The following is an 18,285-nucleotide window of genomic DNA, read 5'->3' as shown; positions in this document are numbered from 1 at the left end:
ATATGATCAGAGTCTTAAAGCGCAAGCCATATGAAGAAAGGCTGAGTCATTTGGGATTCTTCAGTCTGAGGAAAAGAAGGCTGAGAGGGGACCTGGTAGCAGCTTATCGCTACGCTAGGGGAGTACATCAAGGGCTCAGCGAGCAACTTTTCACCAAGGCACCTGAGGGGAAAACCAGGAGTAATGGCCACAAACTCCTGGAAGATCGATCCAGGCTCAACATTAGGAAAAACGTCTTCACAGTCAAAGTGTCCAGACTGTGGAATAAGCTCCCTCCAGAGGTGGTGCAATCGCCTACCCTGGAAATCTTCAAGAGGAGACTAGACGGTTACCTGGCTGGGGTCACCTGACCCCCAGTTATCTTTCCTGTTTCGTACAGGGGGCTGGACCCGATGATCTTCCAAGGTCCCTTACAATCTATGAATTTATGAATTTATGAACTCAAGTACTTGGAAAATTTCTTCTTGGTCTAATAAAAGATATTAGATTCATGCAAAGAACCTTGTCTGCCTATGTCCTTAGACCAACATGGCTACAAACTACACCCCTTCTGAGATCAGAAACATTTTTATAAAATCGCATTATAAATAAATGTCATAAATCCTCCTCATCTTTCTTCTATATAAAATAACCCAATGAGTCTTCCTTGTGTACTATGGGTTTGCCTTTCTGCACTGCACCTTGTTCTGCAAACAGGAATTGTGCTTCAGTAATCTGATGGTTAGGTGCAATTCAGTGGAGTGACTTCCTCACACCATGTATCTTTAACTTAATTTGTTGTTTCCTGAATTCACTGTAATTGTGAACTAATTTCTACCCTAGCTTCTTACACACTTTCACATTTATACCCAGGAAAATCTGTTTTCCTCCTATGCTCTGCAAGTCTGGAATAGGGAAGTTACCAAGTTAAAACTTACAGCAGGGTACTATTTCATTGAAGCCCCAGTAGAGAACAGTATCCAGTTGTTAGGCACTGTAACTAGCATAACAGAACTAGCTAGCTTAGTTTCTGATAGCAGGTTTGCAGTGACTAGAGATCCAGGCAGTCTGTTGTACCAGGATCAGAACCAGGCGATTCATCTTGTATTTCTTTGTACTTGGGACTTTGGGGTTCTTTACAATTCTTTACAATGAGTGCTACTATTGATTGTTCGTTTTAGGCATCTCCTTTTAGGAAGAAAGAAGGGAGATACATTCCTAGTTCCTATGCCACATTTCTAAAGCAAGCTGGTGACACTATTAAACAACAAATTACTATTCACATTTAGTGAACAGTTTCACAAATGCTTCTATTCTCTGCTTCGTGACTGGATGCTTGAGGTTACAGATCCTGTTACAGATCAACGGGAAGAATGTCTCATGAATAGCATCCCAACATTGCAGCTGCACAGGTAAAGGTGGGCAAACTATTTGTTTTTAATTTATTGACTGATCAAGTTTAATGGTGAGGACCAGTCACTGACATAGTTTCACGGTTTCATAGTTTGTAGGGTTGGAAGGGACCTGAGCAGATCATCAAGTCCAACCCCCTGCCATGGCAGGAAAGAGTACTGGGGTCGAACGACCCCAGCAAGGTGTTCATCCAGCCTCCTCTTAAAGACCCCCAGGGTAGGAGCCAGCACCACTTCTCTTGGAAGTTGGTTCCAGATCCTAGCCGCCCTGACTGTGAAGTAGCGCCTTCTGATGTCTAGTCTGAATCTACCCTCTGCCAGCTTGTGACCGTTATTTCTTGCCACTCCTGGTAGCGCTGGGGGGAACAGGGAGTCCCCCAATGCCTGCTGGTCCCCCTTGGCCAGTTTGTAGGTGGCCACCAGATCCCCTCTCAGCCTTCTCTTGTGGAGGCTGAACAGGTTCAGGTCCCTTAACTTCTCCTTGTAGGGCCTGCCCTGCTGTCCCCTGAACATGCAAGTGGCCCTCCACTGGACCTTCTCCATGTTGTCCACATCCTTCCTGAAGTGCGGCGCCCAGAACTGGATGTGATACTCCAACTGTGGCCTGACCAGTGTCGCGTAGAGGGGGAGGATCACCTCCTTGGACCTGTTTGAGATTCATCTGTGGATGCATGAGAAGGTACAGTTGGCATTCCTGACTGCATCCCTACACTGTCGGCCCATGTTCATTTTGGCATCAATAATGACTCCAAGATCCTTTTCTGCCTCTGCGCTGATGAGAAGGGAGTTCCCCAACCTGTAGGTATGCTGCTGGTTCTTCCTCCCCAGGTGCAGTACCTTGCACTTGTCAGCGTTGAAACCCATCCTGTTCTCATCTGCCCTCCCCTGTAACCTGTCTAGGTCTTATTGCAGCCTCTTCCTCCCTTCTAGCATGTCCACATCTCCCCACACCTTAGTGTCATCTGTGAATTTGAACAGGGTGCTTTTTACACCACCATCCAAGTTGCTGATGAAGATGTTGAACTGAGCCCTGTGGAACCCCACTGCCTACATCCCTCCAGGTAGAAAATGACCCATCCACCACCACTCTCTGGGTGCGACCCTCCAGTCAACTACTGACCCATCTGACTGTGTAGGCATCGATGCCACAGTCTCCTAGTTTTTTAATGAGAATGGGGTGAGAGACAGTGTCAAAGGCCTTCCTAAAGTCCACAAAGACTATGTCCACTGCTACACCTGCGTCTCCAATTTAAGGAAGTTGAGATCATTTCTAATACATTTATCTTTTAAAAAGAGCTAAATCATGGGGGTACTGGTGACAGTGATGGCAGCAATGAGTAATGTCCTCCCATACCAGGTCCTGCCTGCTGGGCTGTGGAGGCAGCTCCTGCCCATGTCAATCCTGCCAGGCTGCAGCCCTGTGCCTGCTGTGGGTGTACAAATCTGGGGGGGCATATGACCCCATAATCCACAACCCCATCCCCTGCCCCACACACTGGGGGGGGGGGCTGGGCCCTGGGTGGGGGGGAATCAGGGGACAGCAGGTTGGGAGTGAGGGGCACCAGCAGGGCCTGGGAGGTGGGGAGCTGTGGGTTGGGAGTGAGGGGTACCAGCAAGGCCAGGGAGCTGTTTTCTACTTAAACTATTTACTACAGGGGTGGGCAATTATTTCAGGTGGAGGGCTGCATGACAGGCAGCCAGGGGCAGATAAATATTAATTTTCTAAATTTTTTAGGGGCCCCGTGGGCTGGATAGAATGGCCTGGTGGGCCACATCCAGCCCATGGGCTGCATTTTGCCCGCCTCTGATTTACTGGTTCTGGACTGGCCATTAATGTTTACAAATCGGTCCTGGTACAAAAAATGTTTGAGAAGCACCGGGACAGGAAACCAGATCTTGGGAAGCAATTACTCTGAAGACTACTTAAAATCATGGCGCTTAATCAGCTTCCCATGAGCTTCTAGTGTGATGCTGAGGATGAAGTAGGCAATGCAATTATAGGATGTAAAAATTGCAGAATATTGAATAAACAATGTTATATTACCTCTTCATTTGTCACTGGGAAGCTGTTACTGGAATACAATATCCAGTTCTGTTGTCCACAAGAAAGATGTTGGCAAATGGGAGAAATTTGAGAGAAGAGCCATGAAAAGGAGGGAAGGACTGGAAAACAGTCCTTCCCTCCCTAACTGGGCTAAGGGGATAAAAAGCCCCTTTGGCTGAACAGGAGCTCTAGGAAAGACTGGGGCAAAGAAAGAGATTTATAGGCAGTGGAAACAGGGGGCTTCCACCAAGGAGGCTTACACCTCTGTGGCGCGCTATTGCAGGGAGTCAGGCAAGCCAAGGCAGGACTGGAGCTTAGGCTGGCTTCAACAATTAAGGACAACAAAAAGTCCTTCTACAGATACATAGCAAGCAAAAAGAAGATGCAGTCATGGTGCTTTGGCCAGGTCCCTGAGGACTGGAAAAGGGCCAACGTGGTGCTCATTTTTAAGAAGGGGAGAAGGGACGAACTGGGTAACTTTAGGCCAGTCAGTCTTACCTCTATCCCTCATAAAATCCTGGAAAAAAATCATCAAAGAGCATATTTGTGAAGGCCCAGTAGGGGAAACGATGCTGAAAGGAAACCAGCACAGGTTCATCACAGGTAGATCCTGCCTGACAAACCTTATAGCCTATTATGATCAGGTCACACACTGCCTTGACACAGGAACTGAGGCTGATGTCATCTACCTGGATTTTAGGAAAGGCTTCGATACAGTTTCGCATCCTATTCTCATAGGGAAGCTAACAGGCTGTGGAGTAGACTCCTACACAGTCAGGTGGGTGGCTAACTGGCTTAGGTACCGCACCCAGAGAGTGGTGGTAGACAGGTCGTTCTTGGCCTGGAAGGAGGTGGGCAGTGGGGTCCCACAGAATTTGATCCTTGGACCGGTGTTATTTAATATCTTCATCAGTGATTTGGACGAGGGTGTGGAGAGCGCACCCTCTCCAAGTTCGCAGATGATACCAAATTATGGAGCAATGTTAACACACCGGAGGGCAGGGAGCAGATACAGGCTGACCTGGACAAGTCGGATCAATGGGCAGAACAGAATAGGATGCAATTCAACAAAGATAAATGTAGGGTACTCCACCTAGGATGGAGGAATCCCCAGCACATCTATAGGTTGGGGGATGACCTCCTCAGTAGCATAGAGGCTGAGAGAGATCTTGGAGTCATAGTTGACTCCAATATGAACATGAGCCTGCAGTGTAAAGAGGCCATCAACAAGGCCAATCACACCTTGTTTTGTATTAGCAGATGCATAACCAACAAATTAAGGGAGGTGATGCTCCCCCTTTATGCACCATTGGTCAGGCCACAGTTGGAGTACTGTGTCCAGTTTTGGGTGCCACACTTCAAGAGGGACACGGAGGATCTGGAGAGGGTTCAGAGGAGGGCCACTCACATGATTAGTGGCCTCAGTGAAAGACCCTACGAAGGGAGGTTGAGAGATCTGGGTCTCTTCAGCCTTCACAAGAGATGGCTGAGGGGAGACCTTATAGCCACCTATAAGTTTATCAAGGGAGGACAAGAGGGAATTTGTGATGCGCTATTTACCAGGGCACCCCAGGGAGTACCTAGGAATAATGGGTGCAAACTAGTTGAGAGTAGATTTAGGTTAGACATTAGGAGGAAATTTCCTACATTGAGAATGGCTAGAATCTGGAATGGGCTTCCAAGAGAGGTGGTGCTATCACCTAACTTGGAGGTCTTCAAGAGGAGGCTTGATAGTCACCTGGCTGGGGTCATCTGACCTTGGTCCTCTTTCCTGCCAGGGGCGGGGGGTCGGACACGATGATCCATTGTGGTCCCTTCCGACTCTATGAATCTATAAATCTATGAATAACCATTGGAATCTGATTCCTATTCAGCATTGTTCAAATGGTTCTCTGAACAGAAACCACATTGACTCATAGCAATAAACCAGGTAATGATTTGTTTTTTGGAATTCACCATTTCATTTGTGAATTGTCCTCTAAGCAATGCGTTATTGTTTCTTTTTCCTGATGTTAATAGAAGCTGAATCTTTATTAAGTTACTTCCCCCAAGGTGAATCATGTTTTGTGAGATAACACATATTCGCTTTTTTTTATAGTGAAAAGGTCCTAAATTCATTCTTTACATACATTCATCTTAACAAAGCTTTGCTCATGCAAACTTTTGCAAACAAGAAATAGTGGAGGCTTCTTTGTTTGAAAACAGATTTCTGTGTGATTGACCTGCTCTGTACTCACATCAGCTTTTTATTTGCGTTTAATTCTAGTTTGTTCTTGTTTGACTATTCATGATGATGAAAACTAGGAGCTCTAAGGGCAGTCTCTCTCTCTAGTTCACAACTTAATAGTGAATTAACGTTATGATCTTAGATGACTTTTAAATCGCATGTATTGTATCTAAATATAATAATTAAGCAAACTGAACAAAACGACACAGTACTGTATCCATATTGTGGTGTTTAACTGAGCCGCATACTCAGGTTGAAATATTGGCATATTTACAACAACATTTACACAAGCAAATTATTATATAAAATATCCCATACTTGGAGACAGGCACAAACCTGTTTATAGGTCAGAAAATTACTTTTAATCACATAGGCAAATACATTATTTCCATGGCACAAAGTGAATCCAGATAACCAGGTGCTAGCCAGCATTCAATATACATAAACAAACCAGGGTGGTCAGAGATTTGTCTTATCAAAGCAAAACCTTATTCAGTCAAATTTAGCAAAAAATTATATCTGAAAAGTCTCAATGTTTTATTAGCCCAATAACCAAAACAACCCCTTTGCACCTGCATCAAATGTAAGAATGAGCAAGCACAATCTCCGATTTAAGGAAGTTTAGATCATTTCTAATACTTTTATCTTTTAAAAAGAGCTAAATTATTACATTTGAGTACTAACTCCCTCTCTCTGTTTGTCTGTCTATATGCATGAACAATTGGGGACTGCATGGTTAATAATGTAACATATTGTATGTGTTGAAATTGCATCTAGATACTCCTTTAAAGCACCACTGTGTAAACACATGCAAAAAGAGACAATCTCTGCCCTGAAGAATTTATCATTCTAAGCTGTTCCTAATGTGCCCAGTCAGTGACTAATGTGCCTAGGTCAGTGACTTGTAGATACCTAAATGGGATTTCAGCAGAATTTAGGCACACAGGATGCCTATACACGTGTTCCTTCACGTTCTAATTAGAATGCGCTCTGTGTTCTAATTAGAATACTGAAGTGTCAAACAAGGTATAGATAAAGTGTCCTGTGGCCATTTTTAAATATGTGGGGGCTTAATACATGTAATGCTACAGTGTTTTAATTAGACATGCTGCCTGAAAACTGTGCTAATTAAAACACCAACCCTTTCCTCCCCCTCCCCTTGACACTTTTGAGGACGTTTATAGGCAGCCTAAGTTCCAAAAAGAGATCCAGCTTAACCCTGCTCCAATGGCCACAAAACTGTTTAGACACCTGAAATTGTTGGTGTGTGTTGGCATGAAAAATTTATGGGCACACCTAGATTTAGTCTGCAGATCCGGCATAGAGGAGTAGCAACGTACCCAGGATCTTTTATGTGCTGGGTGGGTGCAGGGGGAGGGCCCGAGGACCACAGGGCAGGCAGGGGGTGCAGAGTGCTTATCTCTCTACATGTAGTCTCTGCTGCTGTTGTTGCAGCACATGCTATTGGTGCTGTGGTGTGCCATTCTAGTGTCGACTCTAAATCAGCGACTGTAACTGGTGCCCTGCTCACCCACCCCTAGTTATGCTACTGCTCAGGAGTGATACTTTTAAGCATAACATTTCTAAACTCCTGATGAAATCCAGTTAGGAGCTCAGAGGCACCTCATTCTGCCTCAGTCCCTGCTCTGCTAGGTGCCCACATGGCATACCACTCTCACTGGGTTCAGTACCAAGCTAGGGTGACCATATTTCCCAAGTGGCAAAATGGGACAATATGAAACATACTGATGGAGGGGGATTACCTATGTTCTTCCTTTTCAAGGTCCTCTGGCATTCCACAGCACTATCTTCCTTTCTCCTGCCTCTTCCCTTTCCCCAACCCCTCTGGTCTCAGATGAGTGCAAGGGGGAGCCAAAGAGGTTGGTGGGGAGTAGAAAGTGCAAATGTGCCAGAGGGTACAGGGCTTCATGTATGTATGCAGTGCTGGAGGGCTGACAAGCCCTTTTTGAGTCCACTGGCTGGAGCACACTGCTGCTGCTGCTGCAGTCCTGCTGGAAACAGGACAAAAGTGTTCATTTGAAGCCAATGGGATACCCAGGACAGGTGGGACTGTCCTGCTGAAAACAAGATGTATGGTTGTAGCCATGCTCTTTTTTTAATGTAGCAGGTGGTCCTGCTAGACCACCAAGCAGGAGACCTGGGTTATAGGTCCTCCTTTCAGTCTGAGGGAACACAAAGCCACACCTCTCACTTCCTAGAAGAGTCCAAAAACCAGCAGGCTATTGCATGAACACCGTGTGCCCCCAGAGGCTGGTGGGGAGGGAGGGGCATGGCAAGCTCTTGCAGGCGGCAGTAGCACTGTCAGCAGCGGGAGTGTGGCAGCAGCAAGCAGGGAGCTCCCACAGGCAGCCGTGGTGCTATCAGCAGTGGAGGGCCGGGGTGGCAAGTGCCAACTGGTGGTTGGCAACCACACACAGATGCTGTTGGCAGTGTCAGTGGTGAGGTGGGGGTGGCAAGTGGCGACTGCCTGCAGGTGTCGTCAGCAGTGTTGGTGGCACCTTTTCACAGGAGGTGCACCGCCATTGCATGCATTGCTATGGGCTATCAAACAGCTTGAATGGGGCACTCATCTGAAAGAGAGAGACACCAAAACCAAGTCTAAACCTTTTCATCATTGGTTTGACATTCTGTACTATCATACTGTGATATGGGAAGACCCTTTGGCTCTAAGAGAACTTTAGATAAATGTTATCAAATCTTCTGACTGACACCTAAACCTTTGTGGATGCCCCCTACTGCCATTGTCTGTACTCCCTTATAAGTTGTCATGTCTGTCACTGTTCCTCAGGTTTTGTTTATGGAAATCTGTCAACAGTCACTGGGGTTAATACCTAATTAGGTGGTTTTGCATGGTGGACGTCTGTTCCTGACATTCTGTACTGCAGATGGCTTTGTGTGGGATTTTCCAGACCATTATTTGCATGTAATTTGGTCTTTTATATCTTATATTGACACTAACGTTTTGTAAATATCATGTTTAAATAATCTGGGTGTATTTATTTGAAGCTCAGGTTCACTTTTGTGGGACAGACCCTTTTATAAGACAGTGGAGGTTAGTCCCGAAGTTGTGCAGGAGGCTGTACGCTGCCTGACTCTTGTGATTATACTTCAAGCCAAGCATAACAAATTAATCTGCTTCTGTGGGGTCCTCTACAAAAACAGGTGCACATCTGCTTGCAGAGCCCTCCCTTCCCACTTCTGGAGAGTTGGAGAGTTTCCCATATTCCTCCCTGCTTCCTTTTCTGATGGGTCTGCAAACAGGGGGACCCTGTAAAGTCACATGGGTCTCCCAAAAACAAACAGTTAATAGTTTCACAGTTTCATAGTTGGTAGGCTCAGAAGGGACCTGAGCAGATCATTAAGTCCGACCCCCTGCCCTGGCCAGGAAAGAATGCTGGGGTCAAACGACCCTGGCAAGGTTTTCATCCAGCCTCCTCTTAAAGACCCCCAGGGTAGGAGCCAGCTACCCTGGAAGTTGGTTCCAGATCCTAGCCGCTCTGACTGTGAAGTAGCGCCTCCTGATGTCTAGTCTGAATGTACCCTCTGCCAGCTTGTGACCGTTATTTCTAGTCACTCCTGGTAGTGCTCAGGGGAACAGGGACTCCCCTAGTGCCTGAGTGTCCCCACTGACTAGTTTGTAAACAGCCACTAGATCCCTCCTCAGCCTTCTCTTGTGGAGGCTGAACAGGTTTAGGTCCCTTAGCCTCTCCTCATAGGCCTGCCCTGCTGACCCCGATCATACGAGTGGCCCTCCTCTGGACCCTCTCAATGCTGTCCACATCCCGCCTGAAGTGCGGCACCCAGAACTGGACACAGTACTCCAATTGTGGCCTGACCAGTGTCGCATCTATGGGGAGGATCACCTCATTGGACTTTCTTGAGATGCATTTGTGGATGCATGACAAGGTACAGTTGGCCTTCCTGACCACGTCCCCACACTGTTGGCCCATGTTCATTTTGGCATCAATAACGACCTCAAGATACTTTTCTGCTTCTGTACTGACAAGAAGGGAGTTCCCCAGCCTGTAGGTCTGCTGCTGGTTCCTCCTCCCAAGGTGCAGCACCTTGCACTTGTCAGTGTTGAAACCCATCCTGTTCTCATCTGCCCTCCCCTGTAACCTGTCCAGGTCTGATTGCAGCTTATTCCTCCCTTCTAGTGTGCCCACTTCTCCCCACATCTTAGTGTCATCTGTGAATTTGAACAGGGTGCTTTTTACCCCCTCGTCCAAGTCACTGATGAAGATGTTGAAAAGTGAGGACCTGAGGACCAAGCCCTGGGGGACCCCACTGCCCACATCTCTCCAGGTTGAATAAGACTTGTCCACCTCCACTCTCTGAGTGCGGCCCTCCAGTCAACTACCAACCCATCTGACTGTGTAGGCATTGACACCACAGTCTCCTAGTTTTTTAATGGGAATGGGATGAGAGACAGTGTCGAAGGCCTTCCTAAAGTCCAGAAAGACTATAACCACGGTGACACCTGTGTCCAAGGATTTTGTGACCTGGTCATAGAAGGCAACCAGGTTGGTTTGATAGGACCTGCCTCTAATGAACCCATGCTGGTTACCCCTAAGCATGATCTCCCTTGCTGGCCCCTCATGGACATGCGCCAGGATAATTCTCTCAAAAAGCTTACCCAGGACCAAGGTAAGACTCAGGCCTATAGTTTCCTGGGTCCTCCTTCCTCCCTTTTTTGAAAATGGGAACCACATTGGCCCTTTTCCAGTCCTCTGGCACATCGCCAGAGCACCGTGAGTGCTCATAAAGCCATGCCAGGGGTCCCGCTATGACCTCTGCTAATTCCCTCAGCACTCTGGGGTGGAGGTTGTCAGGACCTGCTGATTTAAATACATCCAGTCCCTCCAGAAGTTCCCTGACTAGATCCTCACTGACCCTAGGCCTGGGTGTGCCTCCCCTGTGACCTACGGGGGTCCCAGTGGGGGGGATGACCCAGTCTGTGCTCAGAAAAATGGAGGCAAAAAAATTGTTAAATAGGTTAGCTTTTCTGTCTGGTGTGACGACCAGATTTCCTAGCATGTCCTGCAGAGGCCCCACGTTACCCGGTACCTTGTTTGTTCACTAAGTGAAATAGGGTCAAAACTCACATAAAGCCTGAGTAAGCCTTGCTTCCAGCCCAGATGAAGGCTTTGCTTTCTCTTCCCGCACTATACTCTCCTAAAGGTACTTTTCCACACAGCAAGCAGCGGAGTAGGGGACAAGCTTAATGTGCCACACCGCCTTTCTCCACACAGTGTTTTCCTATTTGTCTGTCCTGGTATGACTACAGCTCACCATATCAAAAGGTTTTCTTCCCATTTTCGTGCTCTTGGAAATATAGATGTGGACCCACTCTTATGTCTGCCTCTTTCTGACCTGTTATTCAACTGCTCTCTTTCTTCTGTCTGATTGCCCTCCTCCTCCTCTTCCTGTCTTCAAAAGACTAGAAATTAAAACTAAATCCTTCACCCACTGATGGAAGCTGGTGGAGCACTCTAAGGGGTGGATAGATTTCCAAATGTTACTGTTGGTACCATTCTGACTGTCCCTGCCAGAATTGTTCAAAGAGACAAGGACACTTCTCTCATACAGCCATGCTGTAGGCTATTTGTTTTTTTTTTTTTTAAACAAACCCATAAGATAATGTTAGATGAAGCCATCATAACACTCTTCTAATCCCTACCCTATTTTCTGTAACTGGGGAGAGAGCTACTACCATTGATATATTTCTTGTACCTGGCATTTTGAAGGACCTAGGATGCTTGTACACATGATGAAATGGCCATGTACTTGTGACAAAAAGTGACAAGAAATCACTATTTGACTAGTATAATGGCATCACCATGTACAAGTGCATTAAGTTTGTTTGTGTCAAATTTTTTTTTGAGCGTGGCAACTTAGACCACTTCTGATGTGTTTTAGTTTGGTCATAGCGTATTGTCCCATTGTGAACAAAAAATCTGTCATGTATACATGTCACACAACTGCTGCCTCCCCATGCTGCCCTGGGAATGGGCTGACTTGCCCCTGGGCCAGTGCGGGAAGGCAGCAGGAGGGCAGCTGGGTGTGTTGGCAGCCAGTGAAGGAGATGGAGATAGTGCACAGGGTGCTGGAAGCCCAGGTGAGCTCATGGAAACTCAGACTTGCTGGGCTTCCAGCACTTTTTGCACAGTCCCTGCCACCTTCTTCTACCACCAGCACACCCAACCACCCTCCTGCTCCCTCTTGCACTGGTCCAGGGGCAAGTAAGCCCATTCCCAAGTTGTCCCAGGAGGTGGGAAGGTGGCGGGAACAGTGCATGGTGCTGGAAGCCCGCCAAGCCCGAGCTTCCCTAAGCACACTTGAGCTTCCAGTGCCCTGTACACTACTGAATCGAATTGGGTGTTGCCTGTGAGCTGGGGCAGCACCTGTGCAGCTAGCATTCCGCCTGGACGCTCCCTAAACTGAAACAGTGGGTTTTTCATCCTCGCAATAAAAAACCCACCATTTTCAATTTAGGGGAACTAAACCCCCCTCACATATACAAGCACCCCTGTAATTTTAGTTTTTGCTGGAAGTGGGAATCCGACACTTGAGACATTATTTTTTCAATAAATATTTACCACTATAGTGGTGTTTCATTTTAATCATGGAAAAATGTGGATTTTGGGTTACTTTTTTAGATCGGAAAATTGGGGATTTTTTTTTTATCAGAGAAAACCAGGATCCCTGTTTATGAAGAGAGGCTGAGGCAATTGGGTTTATTTAGTCTGCTGAAGAGAAGACTGGGCAGGGATTTGATAGCAGCCTTTAACTACCTGAAGGGTGGTTTCAAAGAGGATAGAGCTGGGCTGTTCTCAGTGGTAACACATGGCAGAACAAGGAACAATGGTCTGAAGTTGCAGCAAGAGAAGTTTAGGTTGGATATTAATAGAAAATTTCTCACTAAGAGGGTGGTCAAGTACTGGAACAGGTTACCTAGAGACGTTGTGGAATCGCCATTCTTGGAGGTTTTTAAGGCCTGGCTCGACAAAGCCCTGGCTGGAATGATGTAGTTGGGGAGGGTCCTGCTCTGAGTAGAGGGTTGGACTAGATGACCTCCTGAGGTCCTTCCAACCCTAATTTTCTATGATTCTATGATTTCCTTTAATGCCTATTCCATATATCTCCAAAGAGTCTTTTGTACATTTTCTTGATTTGTAAGCAAAACATAACACTAGACAAACATTCCAATAACTTACATTGAACTATCATTATATAATACCTGTTAACAGTATAAACACTAATAATCATAAACACTAATAATCAAGGATGACAGAGGCATGATTCAGTCCTTTTATTTTTTAAACATAATTCATCCCTTTCTTTTTATTTAAAAGGGAGACTTCATGGTATTTTCAAGAAATTGCTCTCTGTCCCTTAGGTATGTAGGGCCCAGACCATCTTGGGCTTCATAGGTCAAAACCAGCACCTTAACTTGAGCTTGGAAAGCTACTGGAAGCTACTGTAGACTCTGAAGCAGGAATGTGCTCCTGGTGACCCACTTGTGTCAGAAGTGCTGGGCCACTTCATGCTGCACCAGCTGCAGTGTCTGGATTGGCTCTGGATTTAAGTAAGAAGGCTAGAGTATTGCAATGCTGCGATGGGTTCCAGGTTGATCCCATCAATGACTGGTGTCCCTTCCCCAGTCTGGTCATGGGGTCTGTCGACCACTATCACCTGTTTTGTCTTGGTTCAGCTTCAGTCCAGGCAAGCTTGTGCAGAGATTTGGAGTGAGGTGACATCAGCATTCTGGTGACACCCAGCTCTCTTGCTCTTTTTCACCCAATCCAGATCCTGCAGGCTTGGTCCTTATCCAGTGCCTAGCTACATCTGGGGACTGAATGAGGGTGAACCAGCTGAAGCTGAATCCAGACAAAACAGAGATGGTAGTGGCTACTAGATCTCATGAGTTGGGGAGATAGGGACACCTATCATTGATGGGATTCAGCCTCCCTGTGTCACTCAGGTTCACAACCTGGATCTTTTGCTGCACCAAGATTTTTTAGGTTGTAGTGGTGGCTGAGAACATCTTTCACCAACTCCATCTGGTGAGAAGGCTCTGACCCCATCTTTCAGATTTGGATCTGGCCACTGTCAACCATGCTTTTATATCCTCAAAGCTAAAGCACTGTGTATGCTGTATGTGGGGCTTCACTTGAAGACCATTCAGAAGCTGCAACTGATAGAGATGGGTCTCCAGGAGCACAGGGTTCCAGTGCACCAAAGTCTGCCCTGGCTTCCAATAGCTTTTCAAGCACAATTCAAGCCCTAAATGCACTGGGCCCTATGTATCTAATGAAACACATTCTATTTTATGTTCCATTGCAAGCCCTAAAGTGAGCCAAGAGTAAGTGCCTGCAAGTTCTGTCCATATGTCCAGGTCTTTTGGTGAAAATAGGTGGGAGGCTACTCTCTGTAGTCACTCTTTGCCTTTAGAACTCCCTTCCCCTTGAGGTTCGTCAGAGCTTGAACTTGGACATACCAGAAGTACTTTAGGATGGTGGTGCTCAACCTTCCAGCCCTGCAGGCTGGATCAGTGGATTAGGGCTAGTCTGCGGCTGGATACTGTGAGTAGAGTTAGTCCATGGGCTGATCAAGTATGCAGTGTGGGTGTGTGCTGGATCTGACCAAGGAGTTACCCTGCATGTTGGCCTGATCCAGCCACAGAGCAACCCTGTGTGTTGGCACAATCCAGAACAGGGGATCATGTCATCTAGCCTGCAGGGCTTCCACAGGTCTCTCAATCTGGTGGTGGAGGAGTGGTGGCAGTGTTAATTGCTGTGGCTCCAAAAGCTCCAGTACTGCTACCACTGTCCCATCACCAAAGGTCCAGACCCACAGGAAGCCTCTATGGTAAACATAGCCCTGTGGGCCAGATTTGACCCATGGACTGGAGGCTGAGCACCATTGCTGTAGGACCTTCTTATTTGGGCAGGCTTTTAGCAGGTAGATTTAAGTGTTGGGGTATTGCTTGAGGAAATGTTTTATCATTTACTTTTTTATTTTAATATTTTAGCTGCTTTTATTACTTGCCTTATTTCTGTTGTGTGAGAGGCAAGGATTTCTTAAGGTGATAGCTTTGTATACTGCCTTGAGCCTTTGAGGAGGGCAGCATTTGAGTTAATAGATAATTAAATAATAAATAAATAAATACATTTGTTCACCTATATCTGATCCCAAACCATAGTCAGGCACTGGATAAGGACAGAGACTGTAGGGGCCATGCTGGAAAAGTGCTCTGAGGATTGTTAGGAGGTGTCTTAGTCTTTAGCTTAGTAAGTATTCTGACATGCTTATCAATGCCTTTTTAAATTATAATTGAAAAAAAGATTGTTATTGAATCAACATTGATTGGATAGTCATTCTAGTCAACTTTACTCTCCCCATCTTGGCCAATTTAAATCTTAAAATACAGGAATTGTTTGGTCATTGGCATTGACAGCTATGTCAGCTGGGATCCATTTCTCTATCAAAGCATCTTTAAAGTCTTCAATCCTTTCCCTAGTTTGCAGTGAGGATGAAGTGCAGAGTAGATGGAAGGAGAATTAAACAGATCCTGACATCTGTACAATAGCCACAATTAGTTTGATTGGGTACCTCCCACATATTTCTAGTTAGTTGCTGCTGTGTATCAGTCAAAAATGCTATATTTGCCTTATGGAGCTAATTTCCAAAGATTGGAAAAAGAGGATGTGGCTACAGGCACAAAACATGCTTATAACATGATGTAAAAATGGAGTGGATGCATGACATATAGACTTATACTGGTAATGTTTATTATTCTATTCAGGATAAAGTCACCTGCCATCTGGATCTGGAGTAACTATTTTATGTTACACCAGAAAATTGTTACACCAGTAAATATATTGTCTGTCCAATTGAAGTCCAGGCCAGGTATTTGCAGTGCATACAGGCGACTACCAGCTTTTTGCAGCCTTCTGGAAAGGCGATGTAAGAGTGCCTAGAGTAGACAGGTACTTCAGGAAAGTTGATTATCTGTCTACTATGCACAGGAATGTAAGTTACTGATGTAAGTTATATCAGTGTTAGCATGCCATATATTTGTACCCTCTGTGCATGTGTGGGGTTTGGGTTTTTTTGCTTTTTATTATGGCTATGGAGTGGGATAAACACTAGAGATCAACTTTGAGGGGTTTTGCTGTTTTTAAACCTCCCCTTCTAGATTTTGCTTAAGTGGCACTATACAGAGATATCCAAGCTAGCTCTGAATGGTGTAGCTCAAATTCTGGAATAGCTGTGTCAGCACACTGCTGTAAAGCTTGTTTCCCCTGGCAATTACTTTGCAGTGAGTTACAATGTAACATTAGCTTTTCTGGAAAGCAGAGTGCATTAAGCCAGGCAGAGTGCAGCACTACTAGAGCTGTGCCCCTGTGGATTAGGAAAAAGCAGTGTTGATCAGATTGGCAATGCGAGACGGTAGCACCGTGTTGTGAAACATAGGATAGCCCTATTACAGTTAGCTGATCCCACAGATTTGACTTCAGGCTGCAGCCGAGAGGGAGAGAATACTGAAGTTCTTCTAAAGATGCTTTAAGACCGACCTTGATAGTAACTAATACTGAGAGATGAACTGATGTAAAGACAGGTCATTGATTCACCAAGATGCCATTCTCCTGCAACCAGCCCTAGCTCCCTTTCTTCACAGTTCAACCCTCACCCTATCCTGGATGAATTTCTTCTCTATTTTCCCCATTCTCACTCTTCATTGTCCTGCCACTGATTGGTCTTAGCCCCCACCATGGTACCTTTTAGTCACATTTACTTTAACATCTCCAGGGCTCCTGAAGTGACTGAGGGTGAGAGAAAAACATGAGGTGAGGTGGCTCCCTGTGGCAGACTATTTACCAATCACTAGAAGAAGTGTTTAGTAGTCAGCAGCATGGGTGATTATCAGGGATCCTGGTTTTCTCTGTTAAAAATAATCCCCAATTTTCGGTTTAAAAAAGTAACCTCAAATCCACATTTTTCCATGATTAACACACTATTAGTGGTGTTTCATTTTAATAATGGAAGAATGTGGATTTGGGGTTACTTTTTAAATCTGAAAAATGGGGATTTTTTCCCAGAGAAAACCAGGATCCCTGGTGCTTATATGAGACAGGGGCCAAGGTACAGACATTCTGTGGTACTAAAGAGAGGAAGGGTCTTGTCACACATTAATTTTAGGTAGTTCCTGGAGCTCTTAATTCATGCTTTGGCTACATATTAACACCTTTAACTGGTTTAAAGCAGTAGTTCTCAACCTTTTTTACATTGGGACCCATTAGCATAACTATCAGCTTGCCCTGACCTACACCCTCCTGGTCCCTGACCCACAAAATCTCTCTCTCTCTCTTCCCCTCCAGCTGCTGCATCCAGCCCCCTCCCTCCCTCCCTCTCCCACTGCTTTACACTGCCCTGCTGCGCACTCACCCACCTTGTGGACCAGCTCCATGCAGCCTTGCAGTGTTTCCCTCAGACCTCCTCATAACCCTTTAAAATCTTCTTGCGATGCACTTTTTGGTCACAATCCACACATTGAGAAATACTGGCTTAAAGCACTTGTTAAGTGGCTCAAAATTATACCGCTCCAGGGCAGGATTATCTCTGATCTGCATAACCCTGCTCCTGTTCCATTAAGTCAGGGGTGGCAAAAAATATGACCTGCAGGCTGGATCCAGCCTACCAAGTGAATCTATCCAGCCTGTGGCAGGTCTCGTGGCCTGGCCTGACCCAGGTGTGGGGGGTAGCCTGGGCTATGGTACGTGTGGCTGGTCCCGCCACCCCCAGGCACAAACATGCCACCTGGTTCAGAGTGCATCCTGCCCTATTCTCACTCCTGGAACTTGAGCACACAAGGAACTGTAGTCTCTGGACCAGAAGGCATGTCAGTGGGCAGGGAATCGTGTGGCAGCTGGACTTAGCATCCTGTCAGCCCCTGTGGTGGTATCTCGCTCTTGCCTTCACAGTCCAGCTGCCACTGCCAGTGCCTATGCTGCTGGACCCAGCCCTGCTGTCCAGGCACCCCAGCCCATCCACCCTGCACCCACCACCAGGGGTGTCAGATGGAGTGGGCAGGTGGGTAAATGGAGTCTACTCTACTCCACTCTCAGCTGGAAGAATGGGATGGGGCCACAAGTGGGCAGGGAGCAGCATCCAGGAGCAGGACAGGTGGACAAGGTCAAGACTGGGATTGCAGGGCAGTGACAGCATGGGGCAGGGGCTGAGAACAGAGCTGCAATCCACTCCCTGCATGTCCCTGTGATGGGTGACAGCTCTCATCCACAAGAGGGGGCAGCTCTGTAACCAGCAAGAGGGGGACAGCAGTGAGGCAGAGAGGGTGGCTGGTGTTGGGAGCTTCTGAGGGTGATGGATGGGAGCTTGGGGGTGGGCTTGGGGCTTTGGGGAAGGGGATCTTAGCTTGGGGTCTCTTGGGGCCCTAGCTTGGGGATGCACACCTTTGCATGCTGGGCTAGCTAGGAGCTGGGATTACAGGTGATGCTAATTGATTTCTCCCTCTCCCCAAAACAATTGACCAGGAGGGCAAAGGCATTGTGCTGTGCACAATGGGCACAAGAGGTCTC

This window comes from Alligator mississippiensis, chromosome 1, assembly GCF_030867095.1.
Source record: "Alligator mississippiensis isolate rAllMis1 chromosome 1, rAllMis1, whole genome shotgun sequence".
Taxonomy (NCBI): Eukaryota; Metazoa; Chordata; order Crocodylia; family Alligatoridae; genus Alligator; species Alligator mississippiensis.
This window is presented reverse-complemented; position numbering follows the sequence as displayed.